General features: G+C 47.0%; 22 non-coding genes across 22 annotated transcripts; all 22 read left to right on the top strand.

Moving 5' to 3' along the window:
- The first annotated feature begins 193 nt into the window (after nt 1-193).
- TRNAN-GUU (transfer RNA asparagine (anticodon GUU)) lies at nt 194-267 on the top strand. The gene has a single exon. It is a non-coding gene; the product is annotated as a tRNA-Asn (tRNA).
- Nucleotides 268-775: 508 nt separating this feature from the next.
- Nucleotides 776-859, top strand: TRNAR-UCU (transfer RNA arginine (anticodon UCU)). Its single transcript is given in 2 exon segments — nt 776-812; nt 824-859. It is a non-coding gene; the product is annotated as a tRNA-Arg (tRNA).
- A 791-nt stretch (nt 860-1,650) lies between these two features.
- Nucleotides 1,651-1,724, top strand: TRNAN-GUU (transfer RNA asparagine (anticodon GUU)). Its single transcript has one exon. It is a non-coding gene; the product is annotated as a tRNA-Asn (tRNA).
- Nucleotides 1,725-2,232: 508 nt separating this feature from the next.
- Nucleotides 2,233-2,316, top strand: TRNAR-UCU (transfer RNA arginine (anticodon UCU)). Its single transcript is given in 2 exon segments — nt 2,233-2,269; nt 2,281-2,316. It is a non-coding gene; the product is annotated as a tRNA-Arg (tRNA).
- Nucleotides 2,317-3,691: 1,375 nt separating this feature from the next.
- Nucleotides 3,692-3,775, top strand: TRNAR-UCU (transfer RNA arginine (anticodon UCU)). Its single transcript is given in 2 exon segments — nt 3,692-3,728; nt 3,740-3,775. It is a non-coding gene; the product is annotated as a tRNA-Arg (tRNA).
- Nucleotides 3,776-4,566: 791 nt separating this feature from the next.
- TRNAN-GUU (transfer RNA asparagine (anticodon GUU)) lies at nt 4,567-4,640 on the top strand. Its single transcript has one exon. It is a non-coding gene; the product is annotated as a tRNA-Asn (tRNA).
- Nucleotides 4,641-5,144: 504 nt separating this feature from the next.
- On the top strand, nt 5,145-5,228 carry TRNAR-UCU (transfer RNA arginine (anticodon UCU)). The gene is given in 2 exon segments: nt 5,145-5,181; nt 5,193-5,228. It is a non-coding gene; the product is annotated as a tRNA-Arg (tRNA).
- Nucleotides 5,229-6,019: 791 nt separating this feature from the next.
- TRNAN-GUU (transfer RNA asparagine (anticodon GUU)) lies at nt 6,020-6,093 on the top strand. The gene has a single exon. It is a non-coding gene; the product is annotated as a tRNA-Asn (tRNA).
- Nucleotides 6,094-6,602: 509 nt separating this feature from the next.
- TRNAR-UCU (transfer RNA arginine (anticodon UCU)) lies at nt 6,603-6,686 on the top strand. Its single transcript is given in 2 exon segments — nt 6,603-6,639; nt 6,651-6,686. It is a non-coding gene; the product is annotated as a tRNA-Arg (tRNA).
- A 791-nt stretch (nt 6,687-7,477) lies between these two features.
- On the top strand, nt 7,478-7,551 carry TRNAN-GUU (transfer RNA asparagine (anticodon GUU)). The gene has a single exon. It is a non-coding gene; the product is annotated as a tRNA-Asn (tRNA).
- Nucleotides 7,552-8,055: 504 nt separating this feature from the next.
- TRNAR-UCU (transfer RNA arginine (anticodon UCU)) lies at nt 8,056-8,139 on the top strand. The gene is given in 2 exon segments: nt 8,056-8,092; nt 8,104-8,139. It is a non-coding gene; the product is annotated as a tRNA-Arg (tRNA).
- A 1,369-nt stretch (nt 8,140-9,508) lies between these two features.
- On the top strand, nt 9,509-9,592 carry TRNAR-UCU (transfer RNA arginine (anticodon UCU)). Its single transcript is given in 2 exon segments — nt 9,509-9,545; nt 9,557-9,592. It is a non-coding gene; the product is annotated as a tRNA-Arg (tRNA).
- Nucleotides 9,593-10,383: 791 nt separating this feature from the next.
- Nucleotides 10,384-10,457, top strand: TRNAN-GUU (transfer RNA asparagine (anticodon GUU)). The gene has a single exon. It is a non-coding gene; the product is annotated as a tRNA-Asn (tRNA).
- A 504-nt stretch (nt 10,458-10,961) lies between these two features.
- Nucleotides 10,962-11,045, top strand: TRNAR-UCU (transfer RNA arginine (anticodon UCU)). The gene is given in 2 exon segments: nt 10,962-10,998; nt 11,010-11,045. It is a non-coding gene; the product is annotated as a tRNA-Arg (tRNA).
- Nucleotides 11,046-11,836: 791 nt separating this feature from the next.
- TRNAN-GUU (transfer RNA asparagine (anticodon GUU)) lies at nt 11,837-11,910 on the top strand. Its single transcript has one exon. It is a non-coding gene; the product is annotated as a tRNA-Asn (tRNA).
- A 504-nt stretch (nt 11,911-12,414) lies between these two features.
- Nucleotides 12,415-12,498, top strand: TRNAR-UCU (transfer RNA arginine (anticodon UCU)). Its single transcript is given in 2 exon segments — nt 12,415-12,451; nt 12,463-12,498. It is a non-coding gene; the product is annotated as a tRNA-Arg (tRNA).
- A 791-nt stretch (nt 12,499-13,289) lies between these two features.
- On the top strand, nt 13,290-13,363 carry TRNAN-GUU (transfer RNA asparagine (anticodon GUU)). The gene has a single exon. It is a non-coding gene; the product is annotated as a tRNA-Asn (tRNA).
- A 504-nt stretch (nt 13,364-13,867) lies between these two features.
- Nucleotides 13,868-13,951, top strand: TRNAR-UCU (transfer RNA arginine (anticodon UCU)). The gene is given in 2 exon segments: nt 13,868-13,904; nt 13,916-13,951. It is a non-coding gene; the product is annotated as a tRNA-Arg (tRNA).
- Nucleotides 13,952-14,742: 791 nt separating this feature from the next.
- TRNAN-GUU (transfer RNA asparagine (anticodon GUU)) lies at nt 14,743-14,816 on the top strand. The gene has a single exon. It is a non-coding gene; the product is annotated as a tRNA-Asn (tRNA).
- Nucleotides 14,817-15,320: 504 nt separating this feature from the next.
- On the top strand, nt 15,321-15,404 carry TRNAR-UCU (transfer RNA arginine (anticodon UCU)). Its single transcript is given in 2 exon segments — nt 15,321-15,357; nt 15,369-15,404. It is a non-coding gene; the product is annotated as a tRNA-Arg (tRNA).
- A 791-nt stretch (nt 15,405-16,195) lies between these two features.
- TRNAN-GUU (transfer RNA asparagine (anticodon GUU)) lies at nt 16,196-16,269 on the top strand. Its single transcript has one exon. It is a non-coding gene; the product is annotated as a tRNA-Asn (tRNA).
- A 504-nt stretch (nt 16,270-16,773) lies between these two features.
- Nucleotides 16,774-16,857, top strand: TRNAR-UCU (transfer RNA arginine (anticodon UCU)). Its single transcript is given in 2 exon segments — nt 16,774-16,810; nt 16,822-16,857. It is a non-coding gene; the product is annotated as a tRNA-Arg (tRNA).
- Nucleotides 16,858-17,647: the final 790 nt, after the last annotated feature.

Genomic DNA, 17,647 nt, shown 5'->3' with positions numbered 1-17,647 from the left:
GGAAGCCTCTGACTGTTACTAAGCCGCTAACAGGGAGCCACTCTCCGTGGGCAGTTGGGTACTCTTTTGAGTCACGCTGTTGTGTTCTAGTTTATCTCTTCTTTTCCTTTTTTTGATATTATTGTTTAGGTAGTCACCTGAGAGAATATAGTTGACCTGACTGAGGATTTGGCCAGCGGCACAATGTGTGGTTGTCTCTGTGGCGCAATCGGTTAGCGCGTTCGGCTGTTAACCGAAAGGTTGGTGGTTCAAGCCCACCCAGGGACGGGCTTGCCTTTTGTTTGCGCCGTATGTTACACGTAAAGACGTGGCTGTCAGTGTGTCTGAGCCGTTTAAAAGCTTCAAAATGGTAATGCTAGCCAAAAAGGTCCTTCGAGCCGGAATTGAACCAGCGACCTAAGGATTGCTAATTTGCTTCTACAGTCCTCCGCTCTACCAGCTGAGCTATCGAAGGCCAGTTCTTTGAGCGCCAAAGATAAAAAGGCCATCATGCTAGAGTTTCAAAGCGCTGGCAAGTAAAGATGTTGGAGGATGCAGGCATCGATCCCGCTACCTCTCGCATGCGAAGCGAGCGCTCTACCATGTGAGCTAATCCCCCTTGCCTGCTGCTTCCACCTGTCTACTCTGATCAGCAATTTTAGCACATTCCCAGCATTCAAGAGTTTCCAAAGTTGAGGGCTTTTTTTTTTTTTTTTTTTTAAGTATAGATGTCACAAAAGTGAGATGCACTGGCCTTTTCACAGCCAAAAATTGACTATGCGGAAGGCTTAAGAGTGGCTCTGTGGCGCAATGGATAGCGCATTGGACTTCTAGAGTGAAAGTGATTCAAAGGTTGTGGGTTCGAGTCCCACCAGAGTCGTACTTTCTAGCGCACTGTGGTAGCTTGTTGTGTGCTCTTAGGCAAAAAACCTGCCTAGGACTTCATTTGTTATCGTAGCCCTGCCTTGAAGCTTTTTAAGGCGACTGATTTAGCATTCAGTTTTGATCTGCAGTGCAAAGGGAAGAGCCCTTTTCTAAATGGCATATTAGAAAAAACTTTCTGACGGTGAGAGTGATCAATGAGTGGTACAGGTTACCACGGGTGGTGATGAGTTCTCCTTCCATGGAAGTGTTCAAACAAAGCCTGGACAAAGATCTGTCTGGAATGATTTAGGTAATCCTGCACTGAGCAGGTGCTTGGACCCGATGACCCTTCCAACTCTACCATTCTATGATCTTCTGTATTTAGGCATGTATGTCTGCATTGACAGAGAAGAGGACATTTTTTAAGAAACAAAGCGATTTCTCAAATTGGGCTGTCCAGGAAGATGTTGATGTGGTAGGGACTGCAAAAACCAAGCTTCCTAGCAGAGGATGGTTTCGATCCCTCGACCTCTGGGTTATGGGCCCAGCACGCTTCCGCTGCGCCACTCTGCTGCATTGGGATAGCTTACAAGGTGCTGGTGAGGCAAAGCTGAGGAAGCCTCTGACTGTTACTAAGCCGCTAACAGGGAGCCACTCTCCGTGGGCAGTTGGGTACTCTTTTGAGTCACGCTGTTGTGTTCTAGTTTATCTCTTCTTTTCCTTTTTTTGATATTATTGTTTAGGTAGTCACCTGAGAGAATATAGTTGACCTGACTGAGGATTTGGCCAGCGGCACAATGTGTGGTTGTCTCTGTGGCGCAATCGGTTAGCGCGTTCGGCTGTTAACCGAAAGGTTGGTGGTTCAAGCCCACCCAGGGACGGGCTTGCCTTTTGTTTGCGCCGTATGTTACACGTAAAGACGTGGCTGTCAGTGTGTCTGAGCCGTTTAAAAGCTTCAAAATGGTAATGCTAGCCAAAAAGGTCCTTGGAGCCGGAATTGAACCAGCGACCTAAGGATTGCTAATTTGCTTCTACAGTCCTCCGCTCTACCAGCTGAGCTATCGAAGGCCAGTTCTTTGAGCGCCAAAGATAAAAAGGCCATCATGCTAGAGTTTCAAAGCGCTGGCAAGTAAAGATGTTGGAGGATGCAGGCATCGATCCCGCTACCTCTCGCATGCGAAGCGAGCGCTCTACCATGTGAGCTAATCCCCCTTGCCTGCTGCTTCCACCTGTCTACTCTGATCAGCAATTTTAGCACATTCCCAGCATTCAAGAGTTTCCAAAGTTGAGGGCTTTTTTTTTTTTTTTTTTTTAAGTATAGATGTCACAAAAGTGAGATGCACTGGCCTTTTCACAGCCAAAAATTGACTATGCGGAAGGCTTAAGAGTGGCTCTGTGGCGCAATGGATAGCGCATTGGACTTCTAGAGTGAAAGTGATTCAAAGGTTGTGGGTTCGAGTCCCACCAGAGTCGTACTTTCTAGCGCACTGTGGTAGCTTGTTGTGTGCTCTTAGGCAAAAAACCTGCCTAGGACTTCATTTGTTATCGTAGCCCTGCCTTGAAGCTTTTTAAGGCGACTGATTTAGCATTCAGTTTTGATCTGCAGTGCAAAGGGAAGAGCCCTTTTCTAAATGGCATATTAGAAAAAACTTTCTGACGGTGAGAGTGATCAATGAGTGGTACAGGTTACCACGGGTGGTGATGAGTTCTCCTTCCATGGAAGTGTTCAAACAAAGCCTGGACAAAGATCTGTCTGGAATGATTTAGGTAATCCTGCACTGAGCAGGTGCTTGGACCCGATGACCCTTCCAACTCTACCATTCTATGATCTTCTGTATTTAGGCATGTATGTCTGCATTGACAGAGAAGAGGACATTTTTTAAGAAACAAAGCGATTTCTCAAATTGGGCTGTCCAGGAAGATGTTGATGTGGTAGGGACTGCAAAAACCAAGCTTCCTAGCAGAGGATGGTTTCGATCCCTCGACCTCTGGGTTATGGGCCCAGCACGCTTCCGCTGCGCCACTCTGCTGCATTGGGATAGCTTACAAGGTGCTGGTGAGGCAAAGCTGAGGAAGCCTCTGACTGTTACTAAGCCGCTAACAGGGAGCCACTCTCCGTGGGCAGTTGGGTACTCTTTTGAGTCACGCTGTTGTGTTCTAGTTTATCTCTTCTTTTCCTTTTTTTGATATTATTGTTTAGGTAGTCACCTGAGAGAATATAGTTGACCTGACTGAGGATTTGGCCAGCGGCACAATGTGTGGTTGTCTCTGTGGCGCAATCGGTTAGCGCGTTCGGCTGTTAACCGAAAGGTTGGTGGTTCAAGCCCACCCAGGGATGGGCTTGCCTTTTGTTTGCGCCGTATGTTACACGTAAAGACGTGGCTGTCAGTGTGTCTGAGCCGTTTAAAAGCTTCAAAATGGTAATGCTAGCCAAAAAGGTCCTTCGAGCCGGAATTGAACCAGCGACCTAAGGATTGCTAATTTGCTTCTACAGTCCTCCGCTCTACCAGCTGAGCTATCGAAGGCCAGTTCTTTGAGCGCCAAAGATAAAAAGGCCATCATGCTAGAGTTTCAAAGCGCTGGCAAGTAAAGATGTTGGAGGATGCAGGCATCGATCCCGCTACCTCTCGCATGCGAAGCGAGCGCTCTACCATGTGAGCTAATCCCCCTTGCCTGCTGCTTCCACCTGTCTACTCTGATCAGCAATTTTAGCACATTCCCAGCATTCAAGAGTTTCCAAAGTTGAGGGCTTTTTTTTTTTTTTTTTTTTTTAAGTATAGATGTCACAAAAGTGAGATGCACTGGCCTTTTCACAGCCAAAAATTGACTATGCGGAAGGCTTAAGAGTGGCTCTGTGGCGCAATGGATAGCGCATTGGACTTCTAGAGTGAAAGTGATTCAAAGGTTGTGGGTTCGAGTCCCACCAGAGTCGTACTTTCTAGCGCACTGTGGTAGCTTGTTGTGTGCTCTTAGGCAAAAAACCTGCCTAGGACTTCATTTGTTATCGTAGCCCTGCCTTGAAGCTTTTTAAGGCGACTGATTTAGCATTCAGTTTTGATCTGCAGTGCAAAGGGAAGAGCCCTTTTCTAAATGGCATATTAGAAAAAACTTTCTGACGGTGAGAGTGATCAATGAGTGGTACAGGTTACCACGGGTGGTGATGAGTTCTCCTTCCATGGAAGTGTTCAAACAAAGCCTGGACAAAGATCTGTCTGGAATGATTTAGGTAATCCTGCACTGAGCAGGTGCTTGGACCCGATGACCCTTCCAACTCTACCATTCTATGATCTTCTGTATTTAGGCATGTATGTCTGCATTGACAGAGAAGAGGACATTTTTTAAGAAACAAAGCGATTTCTCAAATTGGGCTGTCCAGGAAGATGTTAATGTGGTAGGGACTGCAAAAACCAAGCTTCCTAGCAGAGGATGGTTTCGATCCATCGACCTCTGGGTTATGGGCCCAGCACGCTTCCGCTGCGCCACTCTGCTGCATTGGGATAGCTTACAAGGTGCTGGTGAGGCAAAGCTGAGGAAGCCTCTGACTGTTACTAAGCCGCTAACAGGGAGCCACTCTCCGTGGGCAGTTGGGTACTCTTTTGAGTCACGCTGTTGTGTTCTAGTTTATCTCTTCTTTTCCTTTTTTTGATATTATTGTTTAGGTAGTCACCTGAGAGAATATAGTTGACCTGACTGAGGATTTGGCCAGCGGCACAATGTGTGGTTGTCTCTGTGGCGCAATCGGTTAGCGCGTTCGGCTGTTAACCGAAAGGTTGGTGGTTCAAGCCCACCCAGGGACGGGCTTGCCTTTTGTTTGCGCCGTATGTTACACGTAAAGACGTGGCTGTCAGTGTGTCTGAGCCGTTTAAAAGCTTCAAAATGGTAATGCTAGCCAAAAAGGTCCTTCGAGCCGGAATTGAACCAGCGACCTAAGGATTGCTAATTTGCTTCTACAGTCCTCCGCTCTACCAGCTGAGCTATCGAAGGCCAGTTCTTTGAGCGCCAAAGATAAAAAGGCCATCATGCTAGAGTTTCAAAGCGCTGGCAAGTAAAGATGTTGGAGGATGCAGGCATCGATCCCGCTACCTCTCGCATGCGAAGCGAGCGCTCTACCATGTGAGCTAATCCCCCTTGCCTGCTGCTTCCACCTGTCTACTCTGATCAGCAATTTTAGCACATTCCCAGCATTCAAGAGTTTCCAAAGTTGAGGGCTTTTTTTTTTTTTTTTAAGTATAGATGTCACAAAAGTGAGATGCACTGGCCTTTTCACAGCCAAAAATTGACTATGCGGAAGGCTTAAGAGTGGCTCTGTGGCGCAATGGATAGCGCATTGGACTTCTAGAGTGAAAGTGATTCAAAGGTTGTGGGTTCGAGTCCCACCAGAGTCGTACTTTCTAGCGCACTGTGGTAGCTTGTTGTGTGCTCTTAGGCAAAAAACCTGCCTAGGACTTCATTTGTTATCGTAGCCCTGCCTTGAAGCTTTTTAAGGCGACTGATTTAGCATTCAGTTTTGATCTGCAGTGCAAAGGGAAGAGCCCTTTTCTAAATGGCATATTAGAAAAAACTTTCTGACGGTGAGAGTGATCAATGAGTGGTACAGGTTACCACGGGTGGTGATGAGTTCTCCTTCCATGGAAGTGTTCAAACAAAGCCTGGACAAAGATCTGTCTGGAATGATTTAGGTAATCCTGCACTGAGCAGGTGCTTGGACCCGATGACCCTTCCAACTCTACCATTCTATGATCTTCTGTATTTAGGCATGTATGTCTGCATTGACAGAGAAGAGGACATTTTTTAAGAAACAAAGCGATTTCTCAAATTGGGCTGTCCAGGAAGATGTTGATGTGGTAGGGACTGCAAAAACCAAGCTTCCTAGCAGAGGATGGTTTCGATCCATCGACCTCTGGGTTATGGGCCCAGCACGCTTCCGCTGCGCCACTCTGCTGCATTGGGATAGCTTACAAGGTGCTGGTGAGGCAAAGCTGAGGAAGCCTCTGACTGTTACTAAGCCGCTAACAGGGAGCCACTCTCCGTGGGCAGTTGGGTACTCTTTTGAGTCACGCTGTTGTGTTCTAGTTTATCTCTTCTTTTCCTTTTTTTGATATTATTGTTTAGGTAGTCACCTGAGAGAATATAGTTGACCTGACTGAGGATTTAGCCAGCGGCACAATGTGTGGTTGTCTCTGTGGCGCAATCGGTTAGCGCGTTCGGCTGTTAACCGAAAGGTTGGTGGTTCAAGCCCACCCAGGGACGGGCTTGCCTTTTGTTTGCGCCGTATGTTACACGTAAAGACGTGGCTGTCAGTGTGTCTGAGCCGTTTAAAAGCTTCAAAATGGTAATGCTAGCCAAAAAGGTCCTTCGAGCCGGAATTGAACCAGCGACCTAAGGATTGCTAATTTGCTTCTACAGTCCTCCGCTCTACCAGCTGAGCTATCGAAGGCCAGTTCTTTGAGCGCCAAAGATAAAAAGGCCATCATGCTAGAGTTTCAAAGCGCTGGCAAGTAAAGATGTTGGAGGATGCAGGCATCGATCCCGCTACCTCTCGCATGCGAAGCGAGCGCTCTACCATGTGAGCTAATCCCCCTTGCCTGCTGCTTCCACCTGTCTACTCTGATCAGCAATTTTAGCACATTCCCAGCATTCAAGAGTTTCCAAAGTTGAGGGCTTTTTTTTTTTTTTTTTTTTTAAGTATAGATGTCACAAAAGTGAGATGCACTGGCCTTTTCACAGCCAAAAATTGACTATGCGGAAGGCTTAAGAGTGGCTCTGTGGCGCAATGGATAGCGCATTGGACTTCTAGAGTGAAAGTGATTCAAAGGTTGTGGGTTCGAGTCCCACCAGAGTCGTACTTTCTAGCGCACTGTGGTAGCTTGTTGTGTGCTCTTAGGCAAAAAACCTGCCTAGGACTTCATTTGTTATCGTAGCCCTGCCTTGAAGCTTTTTAAGGCGACTGATTTAGCATTCAGTTTTGATCTGCAGTGCAAAGGGAAGAGCCCTTTTCTAAATGGCATATTAGAAAAAACTTTCTGACGGTGAGAGTGATCAATGAGTGGTACAGGTTACCACGGGTGGTGATGAGTTCTCCTTCCATGGAAGTGTTCAAACAAAGCCTGGACAAAGATCTGTCTGGAATGATTTAGGTAATCCTGCACTGAGCAGGTGCTTGGACCCGATGACCCTTCCAACTCTACCATTCTATGATCTTCTGTATTTAGGCATGTATGTCTGCATTGACAGAGAAGAGGACATTTTTTAAGAAACAAAGCGATTTCTCAAATTGGGCTGTCCAGGAAGATGTTGATGTGGTAGGGACTGCAAAAACCAAGCTTCCTAGCAGAGGATGGTTTCGATCCATCGACCTCTGGGTTATGGGCCCAGCACGCTTCCGCTGCGCCACTCTGCTGCATTGGGATAGCTTACAAGGTGCTGGTGAGGCAAAGCTGAGGAAGCCTCTGACTGTTACTAAGCCGCTAACAGGGAGCCACTCTCCGTGGGCAGTTGGGTACTCTTTTGAGTCACGCTGTTGTGTTCTAGTTTATCTCTTCTTTTCCTTTTTTTGATATTATTGTTTAGGTAGTCACCTGAGAGAATATAGTTGACCTGACTGAGGATTTGGCCAGCGGCACAATGTGTGGTTGTCTCTGTGGCGCAATCGGTTAGCGCGTTCGGCTGTTAACCGAAAGGTTGGTGGTTCAAGCCCACCCAGGGACGGGCTTGCCTTTTGTTTGCGCCGTATGTTACACGTAAAGACGTGGCTGTCAGTGTGTCTGAGCCGTTTAAAAGCTTCAAAATGGTAATGCTAGCCAAAAAGGTCCTTCGAGCCGGAATTGAACCAGCGACCTAAGGATTGCTAATTTGCTTCTACAGTCCTCCGCTCTACCAGCTGAGCTATCGAAGGCCAGTTCTTTGAGCGCCAAAGATAAAAAGGCCATCATGCTAGAGTTTCAAAGCGCTGGCAAGTAAAGATGTTGGAGGATGCAGGCATCGATCCCGCTACCTCTCGCATGCGAAGCGAGCGCTCTACCATGTGAGCTAATCCCCCTTGCCTGCTGCTTCCACCTGTCTACTCTGATCAGCAATTTTAGCACATTCCCAGCATTCAAGAGTTTCCAAAGTTGAGGGCTTTTTTTTTTTTTTTTAAGTATAGATGTCACAAAAGTGAGATGCACTGGCCTTTTCACAGCCAAAAATTGACTATGCGGAAGGCTTAAGAGTGGCTCTGTGGCGCAATGGATAGCGCATTGGACTTCTAGAGTGAAAGTGATTCAAAGGTTGTGGGTTCGAGTCCCACCAGAGTCGTACTTTCTAGCGCACTGTGGTAGCTTGTTGTGTGCTCTTAGGCAAAAAACCTGCCTAGGACTTCATTTGTTATCGTAGCCCTGCCTTGAAGCTTTTTAAGGCGACTGATTTAGCATTCAGTTTTGATCTGCAGTGCAAAGGGAAGAGCCCTTTTCTAAATGGCATATTAGAAAAAACTTTCTGACGGTGAGAGTGATCAATGAGTGGTACAGGTTACCACGGGTGGTGATGAGTTCTCCTTCCATGGAAGTGTTCAAACAAAGCCTGGACAAAGATCTGTCTGGAATGATTTAGGTAATCCTGCACTGAGCAGGTGCTTGGACCCGATGACCCTTCCAACTCTACCATTCTATGATCTTCTGTATTTAGGCATGTATGTCTGCATTGACAGAGAAGAGGACATTTTTTAAGAAACAAAGCGATTTCTCAAATTGGGCTGTCCAGGAAGATGTTGATGTGGTAGGGACTGCAAAAACCAAGCTTCCTAGCAGAGGATGGTTTCGATCCATCGACCTCTGGGTTATGGGCCCAGCACGCTTCCGCTGCGCCACTCTGCTGCATTGGGATAGCTTACAAGGTGCTGGTGAGGCAAAGCTGAGGAAGCCTCTGACTGTTACTAAGCCGCTAACAGGGAGCCACTCTCCGTGGGCAGTTGGGTACTCTTTTGAGTCACGCTGTTGTGTTCTAGTTTATCTCTTCTTTTCCTTTTTTTGATATTATTGTTTAGGTAGTCACCTGAGAGAATATAGTTGACCTGACTGAGGATTTGGCCAGCGGCACAATGTGTGGTTGTCTCTGTGGCGCAATCGGTTAGCGCGTTCGGCTGTTAACCGAAAGGTTGGTGGTTCAAGCCCACCCAGGGAGGGGCTTGCCTTTTGTTTGCGCCGTATGTTACACGTAAAGACGTGGCTGTCAGTGTGTCTGAGCCGTTTAAAAGCTTCAAAATGGTAATGCTAGCCAAAAAGGTCCTTCGAGCCGGAATTGAACCAGCGACCTAAGGATTGCTAATTTGCTTCTACAGTCCTCCGCTCTACCAGCTGAGCTATCGAAGGCCAGTTCTTTGAGCGCCAAAGATAAAAAGGCCATCATGCTAGAGTTTCAAAGCGCTGGCAAGTAAAGATGTTGGAGGATGCAGGCATCGATCCCGCTACCTCTCGCATGCGAAGCGAGCGCTCTACCATGTGAGCTAATCCCCCTTGCCTGCTGCTTCCACCTGTCTACTCTGATCAGCAATTTTAGCACATTCCCAGCATTCAAGAGTTTCCAAAGTTGAGGGCTTTTTTTTTTTTTTTTAAGTATGGATGTCACAAAAGTGAGATGCACTGGCCTTTTCACAGCCAAAAATTGACTATGCGGAAGGCTTAAGAGTGGCTCTGTGGCGCAATGGATAGCGCATTGGACTTCTAGAGTGAAAGTGATTCAAAGGTTGTGGGTTCGAGTCCCACCAGAGTCGTATTTTCTAGCGCACTGTGGTAGCTTGTTGTGTGCTCTTAGGCAAAAAACCTGCCTAGGACTTCATTTGTTATCGTAGCCCTGCCTTGAAGCTTTTTAAGGCGACTGATTTAGCATTCAGTTTTGATCTGCAGTGCAAAGGGAAGAGCCCTTTTCTAAATGGCATATTAGAAAAAACTTTCTGACGGTGAGAGTGATCAATGAGTGGTACAGGTTACCACGGGTGGTGATGAGTTCTCCTTCCATGGAAGTGTTCAAACAAAGCCTGGACAAAGATCTGTCTGGAATGATTTAGGTAATCCTGCACTGAGCAGGTGCTTGGACCCGATGACCCTTCCAACTCTACCATTCTATGATCTTCTGTATTTAGGCATGTATGTCTGCATTGACAGAGAAGAGGACATTTTTTAAGAAACAAAGCGATTTCTCAAATTGGGCTGTCCAGGAAGATGTTGATGTGGTAGGGACTGCAAAAACCAAGCTTCCTAGCAGAGGATGGTTTCGATCCATCGACCTCTGGGTTATGGGCCCAGCACGCTTCCGCTGCGCCACTCTGCTGCATTGGGATAGCTTACAAGGTGCTGGTGAGGCAAAGCTGAGGAAGCCTCTGACTGTTACTAAGCCGCTAACAGGGAGCCACTCTCCGTGGGCAGTTGGGTACTCTTTTGAGTCACGCTGTTGTGTTCTAGTTTATCTCTTCTTTTCCTTTTTTTGATATTATTGTTTAGGTAGTCACCTGAGAGAATATAGTTGACCTGACTGAGGATTTGGCCAGCGGCACAATGTGTGGTTGTCTCTGTGGCGCAATCGGTTAGCGCGTTCGGCTGTTAACCGAAAGGTTGGTGGTTCAAGCCCACCCAGGGACGGGCTTGCCTTTTGTTTGCGCCGTATGTTACACGTAAAGACGTGGCTGTCAGTGTGTCTGAGCCGTTTAAAAGCTTCAAAATGGTAATGCTAGCCAAAAAGGTCCTTCGAGCCGGAATTGAACCAGCGACCTAAGGATTGCTAATTTGCTTCTACAGTCCTCCGCTCTACCAGCTGAGCTATCGAAGGCCAGTTCTTTGAGCGCCAAAGATAAAAAGGCCATCATGCTAGAGTTTCAAAGCGCTGGCAAGTAAAGATGTTGGAGGATGCAGGCATCGATCCCGCTACCTCTCGCATGCGAAGCGAGCGCTCTACCATGTGAGCTAATCCCCCTTGCCTGCTGCTTCCACCTGTCTACTCTGATCAGCAATTTTAGCACATTCCCAGCATTCAAGAGTTTCCAAAGTTGAGGGCTTTTTTTTTTTTTTTTAAGTATAGATGTCACAAAAGTGAGATGCACTGGCCTTTTCACAGCCAAAAATTGACTATGCGGAAGGCTTAAGAGTGGCTCTGTGGCGCAATGGATAGCGCATTGGACTTCTAGAGTGAAAGTGATTCAAAGGTTGTGGGTTCGAGTCCCACCAGAGTCGTACTTTCTAGCGCACTGTGGTAGCTTGTTGTGTGCTCTTAGGCAAAAAACCTGCCTAGGACTTCATTTGTTATCGTAGCCCTGCCTTGAAGCTTTTTAAGGCGACTGATTTAGCATTCAGTTTTGATCTGCAGTGCAAAGGGAAGAGCCCTTTTCTAAATGGCATATTAGAAAAAACTTTCTGACGGTGAGAGTGATCAATGAGTGGTACAGGTTACCACGGGTGGTGATGAGTTCTCCTTCCATGGAAGTGTTCAAACAAAGCCTGGACAAAGATCTGTCTGGAATGATTTAGGTAATCCTGCACTGAGCAGGTGCTTGGACCCGATGACCCTTCCAACTCTACCATTCTATGATCTTCTGTATTTAGGCATGTATGTCTGCATTGACAGAGAAGAGGACATTTTTTAAGAAACAAAGCGATTTCTCAAATTGGGCTGTCCAGGAAGATGTTGATGTGGTAGGGACTGCAAAAACCAAGCTTCCTAGCAGAGGATGGTTTCGATCCATCGACCTCTGGGTTATGGGCCCAGCACGCTTCCGCTGCGCCACTCTGCTGCATTGGGATAGCTTACAAGGTGCTGGTGAGGCAAAGCTGAGGAAGCCTCTGACTGTTACTAAGCCGCTAACAGGGAGCCACTCTCCGTGGGCAGTTGGGTACTCTTTTGAGTCACGCTGTTGTGTTCTAGTTTATCTCTTCTTTTCCTTTTTTTGATATTATTGTTTAGGTAGTCACCTGAGAGAATATAGTTGACCTGACTGAGGATTTGGCCAGCGGCACAATGTGTGGTTGTCTCTGTGGCGCAATCGGTTAGCGCGTTCGGCTGTTAACCGAAAGGTTGGTGGTTCAAGCCCACCCAGGGACGGGCTTGCCTTTTGTTTGCGCCGTATGTTACACGTAAAGACGTGGCTGTCAGTGTGTCTGAGCCGTTTAAAAGCTTCAAAATGGTAATGCTAGCCAAAAAGGTCCTTCGAGCCGGAATTGAACCAGCGACCTAAGGATTGCTAATTTGCTTCTACAGTCCTCCGCTCTACCAGCTGAGCTATCGAAGGCCAGTTCTTTGAGCGCCAAAGATAAAAAGGCCATCATGCTAGAGTTTCAAAGCGCTGGCAAGTAAAGATGTTGGAGGATGCAGGCATCGATCCCGCTACCTCTCGCATGCGAAGCGAGCGCTCTACCATGTGAGCTAATCCCCCTTGCCTGCTGCTTCCACCTGTCTACTCTGATCAGCAATTTTAGCACATTCCCAGCATTCAAGAGTTTCCAAAGTTGAGGGCTTTTTTTTTTTTTTTTAAGTATAGATGTCACAAAAGTGAGATGCACTGGCCTTTTCACAGCCAAAAATTGACTATGCGGAAGGCTTAAGAGTGGCTCTGTGGCGCAATGGATAGCGCATTGGACTTCTAGAGTAAAAGTGATTCAAAGGTTGTGGGTTCGAGTCCCACCAGAGTCGTACTTTCTAGCGCACTGTGGTAGCTTGTTGTGTGCTCTTAGGCAAAAAACCTGCCTAGGACTTCATTTGTTATCGTAGCCCTGCCTTGAAGCTTTTTAAGGCGACTGATTTAGCATTCAGTTTTGATCTGCAGTGCAAAGGGAAGAGCCCTTTTCTAAATGGCATATTAGAAAAAACTTTCTGACGGTGAGAGTGATCAATGAGTGGTACAGGTTACCACGGGTGGTGATGAGTTCTCCTTCCATGGAAGTGTTCAAACAAAGCCTGGACAAAGATCTGTCTGGAATGATTTAGGTAATCCTGCACTGAGCAGGTGCTTGGACCCGATGACCCTTCCAACTCTACCATTCTATGATCTTCTGTATTTAGGCATGTATGTCTGCATTGACAGAGAAGAGGACATTTTTTAAGAAACAAAGCGATTTCTCAAATTGGGCTGTCCAGGAAGATGTTGATGTGGTAGGGACTGCAAAAACCAAGCTTCCTAGCAGAGGATGGTTTCGATCCATCGACCTCTGGGTTATGGGCCCAGCACGCTTCCGCTGCGCCACTCTGCTGCATTGGGATAGCTTACAAGGTGCTGGTGAGGCAAAGCTGAGGAAGCCTCTGACTGTTACTAAGCCGCTAACAGGGAGCCACTCTCCGTGGGCAGTTGGGTACTCTTTTGAGTCACGCTGTTGTGTTCTAGTTTATCTCTTCTTTTCCTTTTTTTGATATTATTGTTTAGGTAGTCACCTGAGAGAATATAGTTGACCTGACTGAGGATTTGGCCAGCGGCACAATGTGTGGTTGTCTCTGTGGCGCAATCGGTTAGCGCGTTCGGCTGTTAACCGAAAGGTTGGTGGTTCAAGCCCACCCAGGGACGGGCTTGCCTTTTGTTTGCGCCGTATGTTACACGTAAAGACGTGGCTGTCAGTGTGTCTGAGCCGTTTAAAAGCTTCAAAATGGTAATGCTAGCCAAAAAGGTCCTTCGAGCCGGAATTGAACCAGCGACCTAAGGATTGCTAATTTGCTTCTACAGTCCTCCGCTCTACCAGCTGAGCTATCGAAGGCCAGTTCTTTGAGCGCCAAAGATAAAAAGGCCATCATGCTAGAGTTTCAAAGCGCTGGCAAGTAAAGATGTTGGAGGATGCAGGCATCGATCCCGCTACCTCTCGCATGCGAAGCGAGCGCTCTACCATGTGAGCTAATCCCCCTTGCCTGCTGCTTCCACCTGTCTACTCTGATCAGCAATTTTAGCACATTCCCAGCATTCAAGAGTTTCCAAAGTTGAGGGCTTTTTTTTTTTTTTTTAAGTATAGATGTCACAAAAGTGAGATGCACTGGCCTTTTCACAGCCAAAAATTGACTATGCGGAAGGCTTAAGAGTGGCTCTGTGGCGCAATGGATAGCGCATTGGACTTCTAGAGTGAAAGTGATTCAAAGGTTGTGGGTTCGAGTCCCACCAGAGTCGTACTTTCTAGCGCACTGTGGTAGCTTGTTGTGTGCTCTTAGGCAAAAAACCTGCCTAGGACTTCATTTGTTATCGTAGCCCTGCCTTGAAGCTTTTTAAGGCGACTGATTTAGCATTCAGTTTTGATCTGCAGTGCAAAGGGAAGAGCCCTTTTCTAAATGGCATATTAGAAAAAACTTTCTGACGGTGAGAGTGATCAATGAGTGGTACAGGTTACCACGGGTGGTGATGAGTTCTCCTTCCATGGAAGTGTTCAAACAAAGCCTGGACAAAGATCTGTCTGGAATGATTTAGGTAATCCTGCACTGAGCAGGTGCTTGGACCCGATGACCCTTCCAACTCTACCATTCTATGATCTTCTGTATTTAGGCATGTATGTCTGCATTGACAGAGAAGAGGACATTTTTTAAGAAACAAAGCGATTTCTCAAATTGGGCTGTCCAGGAAGATGTTGATGTGGTAGGGACTGCAAAAACCAAGCTTCCTAGCAGAGGATGGTTTCGATCCATCGACCTCTGGGTTATGGGCCCAGCACGCTTCCGCTGCGCCACTCTGCTGCATTGGGATAGCTTACAAGGTGCTGGTGAGGCAAAGCTGAGGAAGCCTCTGACTGTTACTAAGCCGCTAACAGGGAGCCACTCTCCGTGGGCAGTTGGGTACTCTTTTGAGTCACGCTGTTGTGTTCTAGTTTATCTCTTCTTTTCCTTTTTTTGATATTATTGTTTAGGTAGTCACCTGAGAGAATATAGTTGACCTGACTGAGGATTTGGCCAGCGGCACAATGTGTGGTTGTCTCTGTGGCGCAATCGGTTAGCGCGTTCGGCTGTTAACCGAAAGGTTGGTGGTTCAAGCCCACCCAGGGACGGGCTTGCCTTTTGTTTGCGCCGTATGTTACACGTAAAGACGTGGCTGTCAGTGTGTCTGAGCCGTTTAAAAGCTTCAAAATGGTAATGCTAGCCAAAAAGGTCCTTCGAGCCGGAATTGAACCAGCGACCTAAGGATTGCTAATTTGCTTCTACAGTCCTCCGCTCTACCAGCTGAGCTATCGAAGGCCAGTTCTTTGAGCGCCAAAGATAAAAAGGCCATCATGCTAGAGTTTCAAAGCGCTGGCAAGTAAAGATGTTGGAGGATGCAGGCATCGATCCCGCTACCTCTCGCATGCGAAGCGAGCGCTCTACCATGTGAGCTAATCCCCCTTGCCTGCTGCTTCCACCTGTCTACTCTGATCAGCAATTTTAGCACATTCCCAGCATTCAAGAGTTTCCAAAGTTGAGGGCTTTTTTTTTTTTTTTTAAGTATAGATGTCACAAAAGTGAGATGCACTGGCCTTTTCACAGCCAAAAATTGACTATGCGGAAGGCTTAAGAGTGGCTCTGTGGCGCAATGGATAGCGCATTGGACTTCTAGAGTGAAAGTGATTCAAAGGTTGTGGGTTCGAGTCCCACCAGAGTCGTACTTTCTAGCGCACTGTGGTAGCTTGTTGTGTGCTCTTAGGCAAAAAACCTGCCTAGGACTTCATTTGTTATCGTAGCCCTGCCTTGAAGCTTTTTAAGGCGACTGATTTAGCATTCAGTTTTGATCTGCAGTGCAAAGGGAAGAGCCCTTTTCTAAATGGCATATTAGAAAAAACTTTCTGACGGTGAGAGTGATCAATGAGTGGTACAGGTTACCACGGGTGGTGATGAGTTCTCCTTCCATGGAAGTGTTCAAACAAAGCCTGGACAAAGATCTGTCTGGAATGATTTAGGTAATCCTGCACTGAGCAGGTGCTTGGACCCGATGACCCTTCCAACTCTACCATTCTATGATCTTCTGTATTTAGGCATGTATGTCTGCATTGACAGAGAAGAGGACATTTTTTAAGAAACAAAGCGATTTCTCAAATTGGGCTGTCCAGGAAGATGTTGATGTGGTAGGGACTGCAAAAACCAAGCTTCCTAGCAGAGGATGGTTTCGATCCATCGACCTCTGGGTTATGGGCCCAGCACGCTTCCGCTGCGCCACTCTGCTGCATTGGGATAGCTTACAAGGTGCTGGTGAGGCAAAGCTGAGGAAGCCTCTGACTGTTACTAAGCCGCTAACAGGGAGCCACTCTCCGTGGGCAGTTGGGTACTCTTTTGAGTCACGCTGTTGTGTTCTAGTTTATCTCTTCTTTTCCTTTTTTTGATATTATTGTTTAGGTAGTCACCTGAGAGAATATAGTTGACCTGACTGAGGATTTGGCCAGCGGCACAATGTGTGGTTGTCTCTGTGGCGCAATCGGTTAGCGCGTTCGGCTGTTAACCGAAAGGTTGGTGGTTCAAGCCCACCCAGGGACGGGCTTGCCTTTTGTTTGCGCCGTATGTTACACGTAAAGACGTGGCTGTCAGTGTGTCTGAGCCGTTTAAAAGCTTCAAAATGGTAATGCTAGCCAAAAAGGTCCTTCGAGCCGGAATTGAACCAGCGACCTAAGGATTGCTAATTTGCTTCTACAGTCCTCCGCTCTACCAGCTGAGCTATCGAAGGCCAGTTCTTTGAGCGCCAAAGATAAAAAGGCCATCATGCTAGAGTTTCAAAGCGCTGGCAAGTAAAGATGTTGGAGGATGCAGGCATCGATCCCGCTACCTCTCGCATGCGAAGCGAGCGCTCTACCATGTGAGCTAATCCCCCTTGCCTGCTGCTTCCACCTGTCTACTCTGATCAGCAATTTTAGCACATTCCCAGCATTCAAGAGTTTCCAAAGTTGAGGGCTTTTTTTTTTTTTTTTAAGTATAGATGTCACAAAAGTGAGATGCACTGGCCTTTTCACAGCCAAAAATTGACTATGCGGAAGGCTTAAGAGTGGCTCTGTGGCGCAATGGATAGCGCATTGGACTTCTAGAGTGAAAGTGATTCAAAGGTTGTGGGTTCGAGTCCCACCAGAGTCGTACTTTCTAGCGCACTGTGGTAGCTTGTTGTGTGCTCTTAGGCAAAAAACCTGCCTAGGACTTCATTTGTTATCGTAGCCCTGCCTTGAAGCTTTTTAAGGCGACTGATTTAGCATTCAGTTTTGATCTGCAGTGCAAAGGGAAGAGCCCTTTTCTAAATGGCATATTAGAAAAAACTTTCTGACGGTGAGAGTGATCAATGAGTGGTACAGGTTACCACGGGTGGTGATGAGTTCTCCTTCCATGGAAGTGTTCAAACAAAGCCTGGACAAAGATCTGTCTGGAATGATTTAGGTAATCCTGCACTGAGCAGGTGCTTGGACCCGATGACCCTTCCAACTCTACCATTCTATGATCTTCTGTATTTAGGCATGTATGTCTGCATTGACAGAGAAGAGGACATTTTTTAAGAAACAAAGCGATTTCTCAAATTGGGCTGTCCAGGAAGATGTTGATGTGGTAGGGACTGCAAAAACCAAGCTTCCTAGCAGAGGATGGTTTCGATCCATCGACCTCTGGGTTATGGGCCCAGCACGCTTCCGCTGCGCCACTCTGCTGCATTGGGATAGCTTACAAGGTGCTGGTGAGGCAAAGCTGAGGAAGCCTCTGACTGTTACTAAGCCGCTAACAGGGAGCCACTCTCCGTGGGCAGTTGGGTACTCTTTTGAGTCACGCTGTTGTGTTCTAGTTTATCTCTTCTTTTCCTTTTTTTGATATTATTGTTTAGGTAGTCACCTGAGAGAATATAGTTGACCTGACTGAGGATTTGGCCAGCGGCACAATGTGTGGT

The sequence above is a fragment of the Eleutherodactylus coqui genome, chromosome 1, assembly GCF_035609145.1.
Source record: "Eleutherodactylus coqui strain aEleCoq1 chromosome 1, aEleCoq1.hap1, whole genome shotgun sequence".
Taxonomy (NCBI): domain Eukaryota; kingdom Metazoa; phylum Chordata; class Amphibia; order Anura; family Eleutherodactylidae; genus Eleutherodactylus; species Eleutherodactylus coqui.
Note: the sequence above shows the minus strand (reverse complement) of the source record. Positions and strands in the feature narration are given on the sequence as shown.